The sequence below is a fragment of the Zootoca vivipara genome, chromosome 8 (assembly GCF_963506605.1).
Source record: "Zootoca vivipara chromosome 8, rZooViv1.1, whole genome shotgun sequence".
Taxonomy (NCBI): domain Eukaryota; kingdom Metazoa; phylum Chordata; class Lepidosauria; order Squamata; family Lacertidae; genus Zootoca; species Zootoca vivipara.
In genome coordinates this window covers 70,648,765-70,665,897 of record NC_083283.1, presented here as the reverse complement: position 1 = coordinate 70,665,897, position 17,133 = coordinate 70,648,765, and positions in this window count along the sequence as shown.

Below are 17,133 nucleotides of genomic sequence, written 5' to 3'. Positions count from 1 at the left end.
CCAGTGCCCACTTATGATATCAGGAACAGGTGCCAGGACTTGCACCTACCGCAATATTTTGCAGACTCAGCGGAGGAAGGAAGACTCACGAAGCTCTAGCTGTTTCTAAGATCATGCCAGATAAGATTTCCCCTCCATTCTCCCCATGCAATCAGAAACACTCTGTCTCTCTATTCTCATTATCAGTCAAACACCATCCCATTTCTCTCCCATTTCCTAACCTGACTGTTACTGTTGCTCCAGTAGTAAGAGGAAGGAAAGGGGAGACTCTGCTTTCATCTTGGGGACTAATATTCAGTGCAAGGCACAAGTAGTCTTAGGGAAATTACACTGCCTCATTCAAGTACAGTGGTACCTCGACTTACGAACGACTCGACAACTGAATTCTTCGACTTACGAATGGGGCAAATGGCCTCACGCTTACGAATTTCTCGACATCTGAACAGAAACCGCGGCTGTTTTAGATAGGGTTTTTTGACTTACGAATTTTTAGATGGGGTTGCTTCAACTTACAAATGTTTCCATTTCCAATGCATTCCTACGGGAAATCACATTTCCAATGGTGCTTTTCGACTTACGAATTTTTCGATCTACGAAGGTGCCTTCAGAACGGATTAAATTCGTAAGTTGAGGCACCACTGTATGCTTGGGGGACCAAGTGTCAGAGAATGTAGGAGGGTGAACCATGTTCCCTCACACATAGCTGCTAAAGCAGCAGGAAGATGTGCAGATGGGGATCCTTGGAAAAGTATGTGTTTCAGAATTTTGCAAGGCAGTTCTCCAACCCAAAAATGTGGGCAACAAAAAGCATATAACAGGGCTAAGTGTTTACGTAATGAAAATAACATTCAAGAAAGCGTTGTATTAGATTGCTTGCAACAATATGCATATGAGACCAAATTGCATATACTGCAAAACATTAGTGTGCATATCAGAAAAATGCACGCTAAAATGCTGATGGGTTTGCATTGGGGATTATTTTATTTTTTAAAAATGCAAATTGATATGGAAATGAAGCAAGTATTGCTGGAAAAATGAGAAACCAAAATCGACAGATTCATTCAGCCCTATTTGGAGAGAATGATGAGGACCTTTTCCTCACAATGTTTAGATTTTTCTGAGTTTTTGCAAAATAGAAAAGAAAAAAAGCACAGCCTTGAATAAGAAAATCTGCATCGTAAATTAGGTATCAGAGTGAATAAGGAAAGCAGGCTGCAAAAAGCAATAGAATTAGACAAATGATAAGAGAATAAATAAGGGAGGTTAAAAAAAGCCTTGTCCTTTCTTCTATTATTAGGCAATTTCAAAAGTGGAAAAATAATCAAGGCTGCATATGCCCTGGTCTTCATCCCAGCAGGCACTGGGTGAGATCAGTCTGAAAGAAGGTGCAAGGATCAGTAATTTTACTGATGGCCAGGGGCATCAGACCTCCGAGTAAACATTCACAATTATTTTTAGATAAAAGTTTACACAATAATGAAAAATAGAGCAATGTCTTGCAGTGATGGTGCTGGGGCCCAAAGTTAAGCACAGCAGGAGAGGAGAGTTAGAGAGTTAGAGAGTTAGAGAGCTTTCACGAAAGGAATATCATGGGAACCAAACTGGATGTGTTGCACAAATGACTCTCGCAGCTTCCTTGAATCCCTAAATATTGAAATACGAATGTGAGCTTTGGAGCATTTGCTATCTGGCAATAGAAGTAATGTCGCAAAGTCATTACAGGCTTCGTGTGCTTAATGTGGATGCTTTTCAATTAAAATTAGCTAGATGCGAATGCATCCCATCATACAACAAAAATGCAGAAAGTCTCCTGTGATAATATCTTTTCACAGCTATGCACAACATAGACCTCCAGTAACTGATGCTTTTCATCTCATGAAGAGCTGAGCTACCATCAACTGAATCACACGGTACAATCCTAGCTGAACCATGTTTGCAGGAGTAGGAAAAAATCCTTCCTATTAACAATACTTCTTCTTCTTCTTCTTCTTCTTCTTCTTCTTCTTCTTCTTCTTCTTCTTCTTCTTCTTCTTCTTCTTCTTCTTCTTCTTCATGGGAGTGACTAAGTTTTCAACGCAGACTTCTTCCTGTTACTTTTCTATATACAGAAGCTTTGGTGTTTTAGATGTGGGGGAACTATCCGGTGTATGAACCCCCACCTGCTCTCTGCTGTCCCAGGAAAGGGATGCAATATTTCATTGTCCTGGGACTCAGCTATACAGCTGCAAATTTAACATTTAAAGTGTGTTTTAAGTGTGTTATGCAAATCACCAGGTGGCGATGGGGAACTTAATGGCATATTCAAAATATTTTTTTAAAACACTTAAAAAAACATCAACAAGCATTTTCACAGCGTTTTTCATTTGCGTGTGGAGGTCCCCAAAACCACCCCTCAAATATCTCACACCATAGACAGAATTTTTGTTTAATTGTTTTTGGCATGAATTTGGCCACAACTTTTATTGAAATACAATATCAAACAAGTGAGTGGTTGCGTAGGCATTGGTTCTCCAACTGTCACCTAAGGACAGAAATAAACTCGCCTTGTCAACAAGGGGAAACCCTACAGGGAGAGACAGGGAGTCGGGTCCAATAGGCTCTCCCCTCTCCCCTCAGGCTCCCAGGGGCTCATGCGTGTTGCTGGTCCCCTACCGGGGTTATGGACACTGCATAGAGTCCCTGTATTCCTGACCGCAATTTCCCCTAACTCACGCATTAACACAAGGGGACAACAAAGTCAACAGACCCCATATACAAGCAATAACCAATGCCTAACCACCAACCTTACAAGTTGTGACTATGGCACTGTGGGTTAAACCACTGAGCCTAGGGCTTGCTGATCAGAAAGTCGGCGGTTCAAATCCCTGTGATGGGGTTAGCTCCCGTTGCTTGGTCCCAGCTCCTGCCTACCTAGCAGTTCGAAAGCACATCAAAATGCAAGTAGAGAAATAGGAACCGCTACAGCGGGAAGGTAAATGGTGTTTCCATGTGCTGCTCTGGTTTGCCAGAAGCGGCTTTGTCATGCTGGCCACATGACCTGGAAGCTATACGCCGACTCCCTCGACCAATAATGCAAGATGAACGTGCAACCCCAGAGTCGGTCACGACTGGACCTAATGGTCAGGGGTCCCTTTACCTTTAGGCCAGCCAATCAGCCAAATTGAAAAATTCCTACCAGGCCCCTGAATACAGGCGACCCCATGAGAGGCACAGCAATGTCAACACAGAGGCCTAAAAACAGCGGAGGGAGGGTGGGGACCCGAAAATGCAGCCAAAGAGAAAGAGAATCCTCTCTCTTTGGCTTTTATACCAAAGGGGCTGACCCATCAAATTGCAACATCCAAATTTGCCCAGCAACAGCCGAGTGACCACTCATGCCCCCACCTTTGGAAACCCAGGAGTGGTTTGCTAAGCCCCCACCACAAATAGTGCTCACCATGATGGTGAACCCGCAATGTCTAGAGTCCACCTTGCTGAACTCTAGATTTGATCTAAGGATGCAGGGGTGGCCAATCCTGTTTCACAGCCTGAGCCGAAATGCGAATTGCCACCTCCTGCTCACCCTGCCCCTTCCAGTGCCACTGTACACCAGCTCTTGCCAGCAATCAGCATTGCTGACTGGCCTCTCTCTCTCTGGGTGGGGGTTAGCCGATCGGCAATGTGGGACGCAGCAATGCGCCGACTCTCGACGAACTTAGTGGGAGCTGGGGTGCTCCTCAAAGTGTTGCTGCTTGGGGTGGGGAAGGTGGAAAGCGATGTCATGCACCAGAATGCATCCCTCTTGGTGGTGGGGTGGGGTGGGGTGGGGTGCTTCCTCTGTCAATTCTGCAGCCTGAGGTGGACGTGTATGGATGTGACAGTTTTAAAACGTCTCAAGACCTAGAATGCCTCGTTCCCGATTTAGCTGTTTGTATGTTGTGGAGGACACCACAGCTCGGGCCTTTGTCTAGCGTGGTTTTGGAGATCTCAACTTTTTAGCTGCTGCACAAAATAATGGCAACCTGCCTTTTGGCAGAGGTGATCTACTAGAACATATTGCAAAGTTCCTCTACACTGGTTCCATTTTACCTTTCAGGTCCAGAGTTCACTTTTGCACTAAAATGTATCCTTCCTTAAGTTCCATCACAACCCTGAGCATCCCCTTGACCACACAAACCTTTGCCAAGAGCACACAATGACAACTAAGAGTGAATTGTTCTTAGCATTATTGCTCCCCTTGGAGATTCATGGAAGTTAGAGCTTGAGTATTTTCTATAACCAAACACTAAGATATTATTTGAGCTGGCTTTTACTGACCAAAGTTAACAAGAAACAGTCAGTTTAATGTATTATAGGGTGCATGATTGAACTGCTATTTTAACCATAGTTGTGAAAACCAAAGAGAGGGTGGGCTGGGGTGATGTTGTTGCTTGATGATGATGATGTTGGAAGCCCCTCAGAGTGTCTAGGGAAACCCAGCCAGCTGGGTGTGGTATAAATAAATTATTATTATTATTATTAAGCAACTAATAATGACCAGAATGCTATTTTGTTGCTTCTTTGTCTCTCCCCACCTCCCCGTATAACACTTCTTGCAACATTCCTGAGAAGGATCACTCCATGCAAATCTTATTACTATTTCTATCATCTGTGCTTCATGTTAACAAGCCCCAAAGCTGCCTGGGAGTCTCATGGGAAGTTATATAAAATCCACAAACACAAGTTTTCAGTGGTGTGATATAATTCAGGAACCCAGAAAAGCCTATCAGCAGGAATGGAGTATAACCCAAGGCATGGCTGCTAGCGCTTCTCCTAACAAATTATATCTAGGATGGGACTAACCCCTAGAGTTTGTCTTGCTATTCCTTTGCCATCTGAAATTAAGTTGGAAAAGAGCCCTTTTTGGCAAGATGAACTATTCCTCTGACAGAATTGTTTGGGGGATATTTTTCTTAATGAATTCCTCCATATCCTTTTTTCCCTCCCTCTTAAAAATATGTTTTGATCAAGATGAAAAGTAAAGTTTTTGATCAAAGTCTGCTGCAATATTTTTTTTTTAAAAAAAAGTCTACGAAGAAATGCAAATTCCTTCTTTTAATCAATCATTTAAATAAAAGGGACTTGCTGTCTGTCACATGCTCATTTTTTATTGATCATTAAAACAAAGGTTGCGAATAGATTCATGATTTAGCTGATTTAGAACTTAATTGACGTACATTTTTTGTAGAAAATAAATTTAACGTTTTTAATACTTTGGTTGTACATTTAGAACAACAGTTCAGTTGGCTTAGGCATTCACTTGCATACTGTGTCAGAAGCAGAACACAGGATTAAATAGGTGCTTGTGGATGACTCAAACAAGCAAGTCATGCTGCAAACAATACCTTTTTGGGGGGGGGGAATATCTTGCAGGTTTTTTTTTAACCAACAGCAACTGGGAATGCATTCCTTCATGGCACCCATTACAGTGGTACCTTGCTTCTCAAACTTAATCCGTTCCAGAAGTCCGTTCCAAAACCAAAGCATTCAAAAACCAAGGCGTTCTTTCCCATAGAAAGTAATGCAAAATGGATGAATCTGCTCCAGACTTTTAAAAACAACCCATAAAACAACAATTTAACATGAATTTTACTATCTAACGAGACCAGTGATCCATAAAATGAAAGCAATAATCAATGTACTGTACTAATTATTTTTCTTCTTCCCTGCACTGATGATAGTCATTGTTTGGATGGGCGGCTTTCATCCATTTCTGCAGTCACACAATCAATCGATCAGTAGCTGAACTAGGTTCCACACAGTCACAAAAACAAATTAACTGAAAAAGCCTCAAAAACAAAAACACAAAATAAATAGCAAAAACAAAAGTGCCAAACTTAATCCATTCCGGAAGTCTGTTTGACTTCCGAAATGTTCAAAAACCAGGGCGCGGCTTCTGACTGGTGCAGGTGCCCCGGAAACAATAGCCAACAACCGCACCAGATGTTCAGATTCCGAAAAACATTCGCAAATCAGAACACTTATTTCCAGGTTTTTGACGTTTGAGAACCAAGGCATTCGAGAACCAAGGTATCACTGTATATTTCTGGCTTTTTAAATGTATTTCCTTTAGTATAGAGCCGATGAGGAAAGCCAGCCTTCAGGAGCAAAGAGGGCTAATAGTTATTTTCAAAGAACTGGGCTAATTCAATGAGGACAAGACTATCAACATCTATTTGCTCAAATAGTTGGAAGGATCCATCCTCATTGTTAATCCGTCAATTAACTTGTAGAGACACAGAGTGAATGATAAACTGAGTGCTAGATTAGTATTCAGTCCCATCAATGCTTTCTTAAATATCTAGACCGGGGTGCTGTTGGAGGAGAAAGGCACAGTTCTTGAGAATGAACTGTGTCTCAACCAGCAGCACATGCATACTGAACTGAATCTTATGCTGATCTCATGCTCTAGCTCCATTAATTGTGGTGCTTGCGGAAGGTATTTCTCATCCATTATTCAAAAGAGGGAAAATTAAAAAAAAACTTTTAAATAAAAATTAATAATGACTTCCAGAAAATGAAGACAGTAACATGACAGTAATTATTGTGAATCGTGATGAACAGTAGATGCACACATTTGGTACAATGGATAACATTCACGATTTCTAACATTGTTCTTTTGCATCATCTCTTTTTCGATTATTCTGTTTTGCTCCCTGCAACAGAATATTAACATACACTGAAAGAGCAGACCAAACAGTATCAAACTTTCTTGTGTGTGTGTATACATATATGATGGCTGACCTATTCATTGTCTGTGGCAGAGCAGTCCTTTGTGACATTAATGTTTGGTTTAGATCCTGACTTTGCTTCCCATGAATGGAAGGACTATTTCTATCTGTGAAAGGTTTTTGATCCGTTGGAGGAATCCTCGTGGTGGAAGGAGAGAAGAAGAGGGAAGAAGAGATATTTGTTGATTCCCTCCTCCATCTGAAGCCCTCTATGACCTCAATATGTCTGCCCTTGAAGATCCGGAGACCTTTCAGAACAGCATAGGAAGTGGTTCAAGGAGTTGTGGGGGGAAACTGGCAAGCATTTCCTCCTCTCCCCCCTTCTGCCACTGAGAACATCTTGAGCAGAATTTCATTTTAACGGCGGGGAAGTCTTTGGTGCAACCCAGTGTCTCTGGTCTTGAAATGGATTCATTTGGTCCATTGTGCCCCAATAGTTGAAATTGTGATGAAACTAGACATCATAATGGTGTCAGGGAATGGTCTGAAGACGAAGACTGGGGAATGCATTCTATGGCCGTCCGGCTTCTCTCCGATGGAGAGCTGGAGGGGGAAGAGTCGCCCACCTTGTCCACAGCGTGTTCAGAAGCGGAGAGAGAGACAGCAGCTGAACAGCTTAGGGAGGAGTTACCCAGTTTTGAGATAATGACAAGAGAACCAGAAGGGAGGGAAGTTGGGATGTCTCTGGAAAGCATGGGGGATTCCCCCCCCCCTCACCATAGACTTGGAGGTCTGGACGTATCAGAGAGCAAAGGAGTCAGAGGGAGGGAGGAGCTTCCCGTTGGTGCTCAAAATGTTGCAGAAGTCAGAAGGAGGATTAGACTGGCCAACTGCCCTTCTTGCGGAGAGCTGTGTATTTGTGCTCGCAACATGATGCCGTAATAAAAGGACTATAAATCTATCAACTGCTCGTTAATTCTTATCTGTGAAGTTACCGAAGGGAGGGGAGGACTCTCCATGCCTGACAAGTGGAAACACAGCTGCCATTAAAAATGACAGCCCAATTTCTCACACTTACTCTTTCTTCAGTAACAACTAATAAAATATCTGTTGATAAGAGCACAAGAGGAGCTCTGTTGTATGAGATGCAAACACCCTGTACTCACAGCGGGAAGACTGTAAGCAGGACCTGGGTGCAAGAGGCAGAAAGATATCTATCCTGCCCATTAGCCAGTGATAGATGACACAGAGTTAATATTGTATGGTGGTAGTCAGTCTCATGTCTGCCTAATGGTACCCTGACCATTTGCGGTTGAATGTTACAAATCAGCAAGAGTGTGGCCAGTTGCAAAGTTGTCTTCACATTTCTCTGCAAGGTTGCCAATCGGGTTTTGCTGCAAATCAGATTGGGTGTTTGGAAGAAGCCTTCAGAATTTAATTTTCCGCCCAGAAGAGATTATCTATCCTACTTATTTCTTCACCACAGGACACTGGAGCGAATGACATTTATATATTCTAGATGGCAGAAGGTGGGTTCAAATATTATTTGGCTAGCATGATAAAAAATTGATTTGATTTATGTGGTCCATCCATCTAGGGAGTCAGACACTGGACAAATACTTCAAGATAATATTTTGAGGTGTCAAATTCACTGTAAAAGCAAACAGAGAGGTTGCAACTGTAGAATAGGGTAGTTCACCTATGGGAGAAACGTTTCTCCAGATGGTGATATGTTATGATACAAAATGCCCTGACAAATACTGCAAACTGAAAAGAAAAGAAAAGAAAAGAAAAGCAGAATGTGGTGGAATTCGGTACAGTATATTCTAACAGAAAACAAAAACCAAAGCAGATATTTCTTGTAGAAGAAATTATTTAATTGACAGGAAATAACATCTTGTTTTAAGATGGAGTTTAGGGTTTCCATATTTTGAAGAGCAAAAAGGTGGACACATCTGCTGACTTCTGCTTTTAACTATGGGTATGTATAATGAGAGTCCCTATGCCGACTCTCATTATACATACCCATGAAAAAAAGAATGTGTCCTGGGAAAAAAGGAAATATGGCAAGCCTAACAAGGTTTGACTTTTAAATAACTGGATCAACTGTTAGAATGTATTGACTGAGTATTTAAAAATTTCTTGTTTTTTTAAACTTTTCTGGAATGAGTAAAAGAGAGGTTTTTGGGTGTTTTTTTACAATATGTGTGGATCTCAGGAATGAAGGGGAAAGATAGCAAGCACCTACCTATTTATTCTTCCTTGTTGCTAATAGCATGAATTGGGGTTTGTTTATGAAATGTTCATATCCCTGTGGAGAGCTCAGGAAAAAAAGCCAGCAATCATCAAGTGCTATAGGGCCATAAACTGTCTCCAGCTTTGGGCAAGCTTAACTATAATCTAAAATAAATTTCCCATGACCAATAAGTGCTGTCTCCAAATTGTGTCTGTATCCAAATGAGCCAGCAAAACTAATAAGCCAAAATATAGCTATTTTTGTTTCTGTTAGAATAATGAATGATGCCAATACTGTGTTTATATCTTGTGCTTCTCCCGTGTATAAAATCAGGGATGAATTAAAGCCTCAAGATAAATATTTTATCGATCGGCTAACCAAGCTTTGCAAATGTTGTTTCTGCTATAACCCGGCTACATTATCACATGTGTAATTTGAGAACTGAAGATCCAGAAAAAAAACCAGTCCCTTCCCTTTTGTTTGCTTGTAAAATTCCCTGTGCTCATCCCTTTTTTCCATCCGCGGCTGCTTCCCAGGAATGGCTCCTCTTCTTTGTGTGCAGGTAAGCCTACCTGAACCTACCTGGCCAATCCCCCTGGCATGCCTCCCCTTGGCTGGATTGGTCAGCTAACTGAGTGGGCGGCGACTCCAGCCTCCAGCCTCAGGTAGGCAGTGCCAGCTTCCAAACTCCAGAACTGCCTCAGGGATACCAGGGGGGCTGCACGCGACTGCGCAAATTGCGCCTCCCCTTTCATGTTGGGGAAACGGACATTTTCCATCCTCTCACTTTCTTTCTTTCTTTCTTTCTTTCTTTCTTTCTTTCTTTCTTTCTCTTTCTTTCTTTTTGCTGTTTTTTTTTATTAAAGGTTTTTTCAGTTTACAAAGACATGGGCAGTGTCTCTCATAGCATTTTTACAGATCAGTTTCATTTGTTGAGACATTGGGGAGGAAAAGGGGGGGAGCGGTAGATAAATCCTCTCACTTTCACTTCTCCCGCACGTATCTCTCCTTCATGCACACCCTTCACACATTCAGTCAAGCGATTTCAGTGTGATGTTGCAGGGTACTCCCTTCTTTGCAACCCTTCCTGAAACAACTCCATCTGGTTTCTAAATCTAATGTGTGGGCAGATTTCTCTAAAAATGTATGAGCGGCAGCAGTGTTTGCAAACATTCCATAGCACCTCAGCAGCTGAGCCAGTGGCTAGGGAGGGCTCACTGCAAAAGACAGAAGAGAGAGCACTGATAACCAATCGATATCGAAGCTTTCAAGAATGCAGACTGTATTTAGCTCAATTCACTTCTCCTATATGCTTATTTGACTTTTGAACTAAGTTCTTCTGCATATCTACATAGTACCTATTTTTTTATTCTTTTTATTGCAAAACAGTTTACATAAAACAGTACAGACCAAAAAAAGAACAGTACGTAAGTACTGTAACAACTACACACACACACTAACAACAAATCTTCTAACTTCACACACACTTTTGACTTTTGATTCACCTTGTTGTGCTAGCCAGAAGTGTAGCATGGAGGGGCTGTTACCCTGGACACAGGGTGAGTTAGGGGAAGTCCCTAGGGTTGCCAGACTCAATAGAGGACAGGACTTCTGTGCCTTTAATTGCCCTGCTCTCTTTTGAGTCTGGAAACCTTAAAGAGAAACCAGCAGACCCTTTGTTTAATTTCCCAGCAAAGGGTCTGCTGGTTTCTCTTTAAGGTTTCCAGACTCAAAAGAGAGCAGGGCAATTAAAAGCACAGAAGTCCTGTCCTCTATTGAGTCTGGCAACCCTAGAAGTCCCTAAGTCCGCAAGGGTTTGAGACTCATCAACTATCTTTACCTGGTTCAGCAGGTCAATCAAAGCTGTTTCCCAGGGTGTGATTACTGTTGAATGATGACAGCTTCTAGGAGCCACAAATGAGAGCTGAGTGCACTCAGTATTAGCCTTCCCCTATCTCCCAAAAACATTATGTTTATGTGTGTGCCACAATATTTGCATAAAATGAGCAAAACTGCAGGGGAACAAGTAATTTTCAGCAGTACAGATGGGTACGGTACTGCCATTCCAAATGAGCATCCATCTTTCCTTTCATTGTAGATGGATTCTGCAACATCAGGCTTTTTTGTAAAAGCTGTATTCCGCAGCACTCTGGAAAATCTTTGGTTAGGTGCAACCCTTGCTAATTTGCCATTAGTACAGATAAAAGAAAGAAATGAATAGTATACGCCAGTAACATCTAGCACTCTGCATTCTCTATCTATGGTTCTTTAGGCTTGGGGAAATTACACTTTAGTTATCTTGTGACTTCATCTGCTTCTAGTGTAATGATGTAGCTAGAATTGCTGCTTTTTTAAAAGTTTCCTTACCTGTTCAAACGGAAATGGATATCTTGCCAGAGTAAATGAGTCAATTCTGTACTGGACAGTCTTCAAGGCAGCAAAAAATGCCTGTCTGAGGATGGTGATTTGTAAGTCCTATCCTGAAGTTTTTTGTTTATTTTTCTCCGCAAAGGGTAGGCAACTGGTTGCTCCAACCCTTAATTTTTGGAAGGCGAAGGTTGTGCCCTCCATGCTATAGGGCAGGGACGTCCAACTCCCAAGAGACTGCAATCTACTCCCAGACAAAAGAACTGGCAGTGATCTACCCATTGGGATGGGGGGCAGACTGAGCATTTTTTTCCATCTGTGAAAGGTTAGACTAAGTTGCTGAGCTTTTTTTACGGGAGCAGGTCTAAGTTGTTGAGCTTCTTTAGAGGGGGGATTCCCAAGGCTGTTTAGCTTTTTAAAAAACAGTAAGTGTGCAGAATAATTTTAAATCGCTCACCAATGACACAACCACTAACGGACGAACGCAGCGCTAAAGCAGACAACAATGGAACACACACTAAACGCAATGCAGGGAAAGACAGATGGGAGCGGAAACATGATTCTGAACAATAAGAGCGATAAGGCAACTGCAATTGACCACAATCGTCCAGGGATCAACCTGCTGATCGTGGTCGACTTTTTGGACACCCCTGCAATAGATTATTTGTTCAGGTAATTTGTTGCATATTTAATATTTTGGGGAGGGTAAGTTCCTGAAGCTGCAACACAGGACTAATCACCTGCTGAATCAGGACCATAGAAGTGGTCTGATCCTCTCCCGATATTTCAGACAGTGATGTGCGGTCAGTGGACTAGGGACCCCTGCTATAGGGTGTAGAGTTTTAGGGTCTCAGCTGATCATTACTTCAGAAATTCAAGAGGGTTCTGAATTCCTCTCTAAATAAATAATTGGCCTTGCTTGCTATTATTCCTACTGTGTATGTTTGTGAGAGGTATGTTGGTCTTCTGTCCAAATTAGAATACACAGTGCTTTTTTTTTCGGTGGACACCAGGGTACGCATACCCCTAAACATTTTGTGAATCATTGTACTTTTGTCCATTTATTGCATTTATTTCCCCCGATTTGAACTATAATATGGTATTTTCTTGAGTCAAAATGAGAGTACCCCTAAACATTTTTTTAGATTAAAAAACACTGAAAACACAACTCCAACTCTTAAAATTACATTGTTGTTGTTTAGTTGTTTAGTCGTGTTTGACTCTTTGTGACCCCATGGACCAGAGCACGCCAGGCACTCCTGTCTTCCACTGCCTCCCGCAGTTTGGTCAAACTCATGTTTGTAGCTTCGAGAACACTGTCCAAGTGTCCAACCATCTAATCCTTTGTCGTCCCCTTCTCCTTGTGCCCTCCATCTTTCCCAACATCAGGGTCTTTTCCAGGGAATCTTCTCTTCTCATGAGGTGGCCAAAGTATTGGAGCTTCAGCCTCAGGATCTGTCCTTCCACTGATCACTCAGGGCTGATTTCCTTAAAATTACATAATGGAATGCTTACTCTGCCATCTTCGTGTTTGGTTCCTAGGCTCATTTTTCCATAGCAAGTTGCTGCTTTATATACACCTGCTAGAGAACATGATAGTAGCTATGATCCAATCAATGTCTTAATCGCAGTCAAAAATCCCTCTTTATGAGGCAGCTTCTTTGACCGACATGTTAAGTATCCATTATTCAAGATTTCCTAGGTTGAATCCACCTATTAGGACAGCCCATCAGAAAGCTATCTAGTCAATTATTTTGGCTGCACATAAAATTGCTCTTACAAAATAAAGACTTAATGTTATGCCCTCTGCCTTTGTGGATGGCTGTTATTATTATTATTATTATTATTATTATTATTATTATTATTATTATTATTATTAAAAAACTATCCTTGCAACAGCATTTTTGTGTGTTTAGTAAAATAGCTATAGAGGATATTGTCCACAATATTAACTAGTTTCTTTTATGTAAAGATCCTCATGAAAATATCTACTTGAGTTTGGCACAGGAATGACTGTTTAAATGAAATGAGTTTTGTGTGCTTTTTGCTATTAGACAAGGAGAATTATGTTACCTGCCTGTTTCTCTATTTGCACGGGCAGCTAGAAAGTTAAGAGCCAAATTTGCAGCTCAGCTCTGATGGTCTTCTACCTTTGTCATGGCTTATAGCTAAGAAAATAAATTTGCAGCCACCACTACTCTTGCTTGGCTCGCTGGGGAGGGGTGTGCGAGTGTGTGTTGAAACCAGCCTACTCTGTACAAAGACAACCTGCATATTCATTCCTCCATCCATTCTTGCCTCTTTCCCTGACCACCACTGTTATGCTCCCCCCAGAAAGTTTCCCAGAAGGGAATGTGGCACTTTGGCTAAAAAAATGCTCCCTATACCTGCCTTTTGTGCATTAAAACAACACCTTAAAATAATTATTAGTAATTACTATTGGCGATAACACCTTTCCAACAGGATTTAGTACTTGGCCGACAGTCTTTGTGACATGCTGGTGGGGTGGTTGTGCGTGGGAATGTATGGAGGGAGACATGCAGAGGGTGCAAATGGGCGAGTGAGCACCCTTCCAATCGATCCAGCTGCATGCCTGTTGCGTTCTCCTGATGCTGCCCTGCCAGCATGGGCTGGAAGACCCACATGAGGAAGCAGCATGGCAGACATGTGCCCTTCCAATCAGTCTGAGTGGAAGCGTGCATGCCTGTTGTGGCCTCTTCATGCCCTGCCAGCCCCATGTTGCTTGGCGAGGCTGGGATGTGGGATTGGATTCACAATGCAGTGTGGGGCTGGCAGGGGTTTTGTGAGGAGCAAAATGTGCCCTTGGAAAAACTGTGTCTGGGGCAACGGCCCCCTTCACCTTGCCCATTCTACACCTCAGCATGTTGATGTCGTAGAGCATGCGCAACTAGGGTTGCCAGACTCAATAGAGGACTGGACTTCTGTGCCTTTAATTGCCCTGCTCTCCTTTGAGTCTGGAAACCTTAAAGAGAAACCAGAAGACCCTTTGTTTAATTTCCAAGCAAAGGGTCTGCTGGTTTCTCTTTAAGGTTTCCAGACTCAAAAGAGAGCAGGGCAATTAATGGCACAGAAGTCCTGTCCTCTATTGAGTCTGGCAACCCTATGCGCAACCCACTATGTCCCAAAGAGTTTCATATTCAGCCACATTTTGCTTCTTGCCCCCTACCCCCAAAGTCAGAGTGCTGAAATAAAACATCTAAACCAACTTGGGGTCGGGGACATCATTTGTAAGGAAGCTTGTGATCTAGGAAGTGAATTGTGCATTAGAAGTATTCTAAACCATGCAGGGAGAAAAGAAAAGACCTCTGACACACAGATTATAGACAACAACTAAAGGCTACGGGAACTCTTGGAATATTCAGCATAATGCCAACAAACTGTGACTTCAAACACGTTCTTTTGACATGCAGAAAGCTAATCTCTCTTACAAAATAATAATAATCCTCATTTCTTTTCTATAACAAACAGCAAGCAAAAAGATCATGGTCTTCAGTTTTGCATAGGTGGGAAGTGCAGTAATGATGGCCTGAGCCCTAAGAGGATTATACCTGCATAAAAATCCATGGAGATTCTCTTATTTTGAACAGCTGGGTTTTGTCTGTTGCCAGGAAGAATAGTCAAGACAACCAAATGCAGATAAACAGATTATATTGATTAAGTATAACAACTTGAAGATCAGCAAAATGAATTAACTAGTCAGATTCAACCAATGTAACCAAATCCACTTTAGTTTGGGCAGGTGTTCATAATACATGGGGTAATTTATATCCCAGTCATTTGGGCAAGTTAACAGCCACGCACTGTGTGCATGCAACAGGGTTTCCTAAAATTCCCTCCTCCCCTCTGCATACACCTTGGGTGTAAGAGTCCAACAGATACACTGTAGCCCCTTTAGTCAACGTTCATCCCAATGTGTCCATCAGGCTGAAGGGCACCCCCAGCTCCTGCAAACCATGACTGACCACAGTGACTAAGGGATCCCCACAACTCAACACTGCTTCAGGTAAGGGTTCCATTCTTCCTGAAATCTTCTCACCACCCTGGACTACCGATTAGCCAGACTGAAGGAACAGCACTCAGACAGACAAACATCACCCAACTGCATGCAGCAGGAGAAAAAGAGAAGATCCAGCATCAAGTGGGGTCTCCCAAAAAAATTCCTACTCAGCCCCTGGAAGTGACAACTAGCTTGTAGGCCCATACTGTGAAAGTGTTTGGAGCCAAATAAATGGATAGAGCGGGCTTAAATAGCCTGTCACCATATCTCCGCATTGGATGAAATTACCCTCAGGCCATAATGTTCTCACCTAGGGAGATACCATCTTTCCTCGACTTCCAAGGAAGAAGAGGTGTGTGAAATTCATCTACCTCCCCTCTCCCATAAATGGAGAGGGTGGCATATAGGCTAGTCCCTGGAAATGATGGCACTGGGACCACCAGCTCTAGTGATGGGCACTATGATTTTGAAAACTGACCATGCAATTCTGCACACATCTTCTCAGAAGTCAATTGCACTCAGGGGTGCCAACTTGAATGAAATATGGGGGGGGGAGTAAGCCCCACCCCACATAATCAATCACAAGACACACCTCATTTGAATGGCAATGCCCATTATATTAATGGGGGCAGGCCTCTTAAATATTTTGTTGGGGGGTTGAAGGGACCTTGGACCTAGGAGTTGGCTCCTATGATTGAACTGAGTTCAATGGGTGTTACTTTCAGTTAAGTGTGTCTAGGACTGCATCCTAAGGCTGCAGTGCAATGTACACTCACTTGGGAGAGTTAAGGCCCAGCAATGCACTGTATTGCATTCTTCTCTCTGAGACAATGATGGAATCTACACACATATTAAAAAGGTTGTGAAAATGCTTTAAAAAGTTTTGAAAAATACATTGAGTTTTGCATAGCTCGCCGTCGCCATCTAGTGTTACATTTGTATGTTGTGCCTTACAACACATTTAAAACATTTTTATTTGCAGCTGTGTAGCTGAGTCCAATGTGTGTGCTTGCTGCTTAATGTGTGCTCTTAAGCAAAGCAAGCACTTGCACTGCACTTCATACCCGCAACATAAAGCGAACTGGGTTTCACCCTTATTAATTCCTATGGGATTAGCTACACTTAACTATGGATGGGCCATGATGCACAGAGCAGCACAAATTATTTGCAATGTGACACACTGTTTTCCTTGACCTGTGCATTGAAGCCCCCTTCATAATGTTTGCATGCAAAGAGGCATCATGGGATTGAAGGGACAGTGGGAGCACCCCTCTGGGAACATCCTTGAGGTCATGTGGTTTTCTTCACCTCCAGCATCCATGCATAAGGTGTTCCTGTTTGAGATGCAGTGGCCTCCAAGTACAGTGGTACCTCTGGTTAAGAACTTAATTCGTTCCGGAGGTCCGCTCTTAACCTGAAACTGTTCTTAACCTGAAGCACCACTTTAGCTAATGGGGCCTCCTGCTGCTGCCGCACCGTCGGAGCATTATTTCTGTTCTCATCCTGAAGCAATGTTCTTAACCCGGGGTAAGCGTACTATTTCTGGGTTAGCGGAGTTTGTAACCTGAAGCGTTTGTAACCTGAAGTGTTTGTAACCCCAGGTACCACTGTATAAACTTGTCCAGGAGATGGAACCTTGATTATCTAGGGTCCCAGCTCCAGGGTATGCATGCAGAGGCTCATGCACATAGACTTCTCCAGCTCTGGCCTCCATGCCTAATGTGTGGACATCAAGGGCAGAACAAAGGAACGCCAGAGAACACAATGCCTTCAATCACATGAAGGGGGATACATAGCTTAGCAGTGTGACATGGTAATATTAA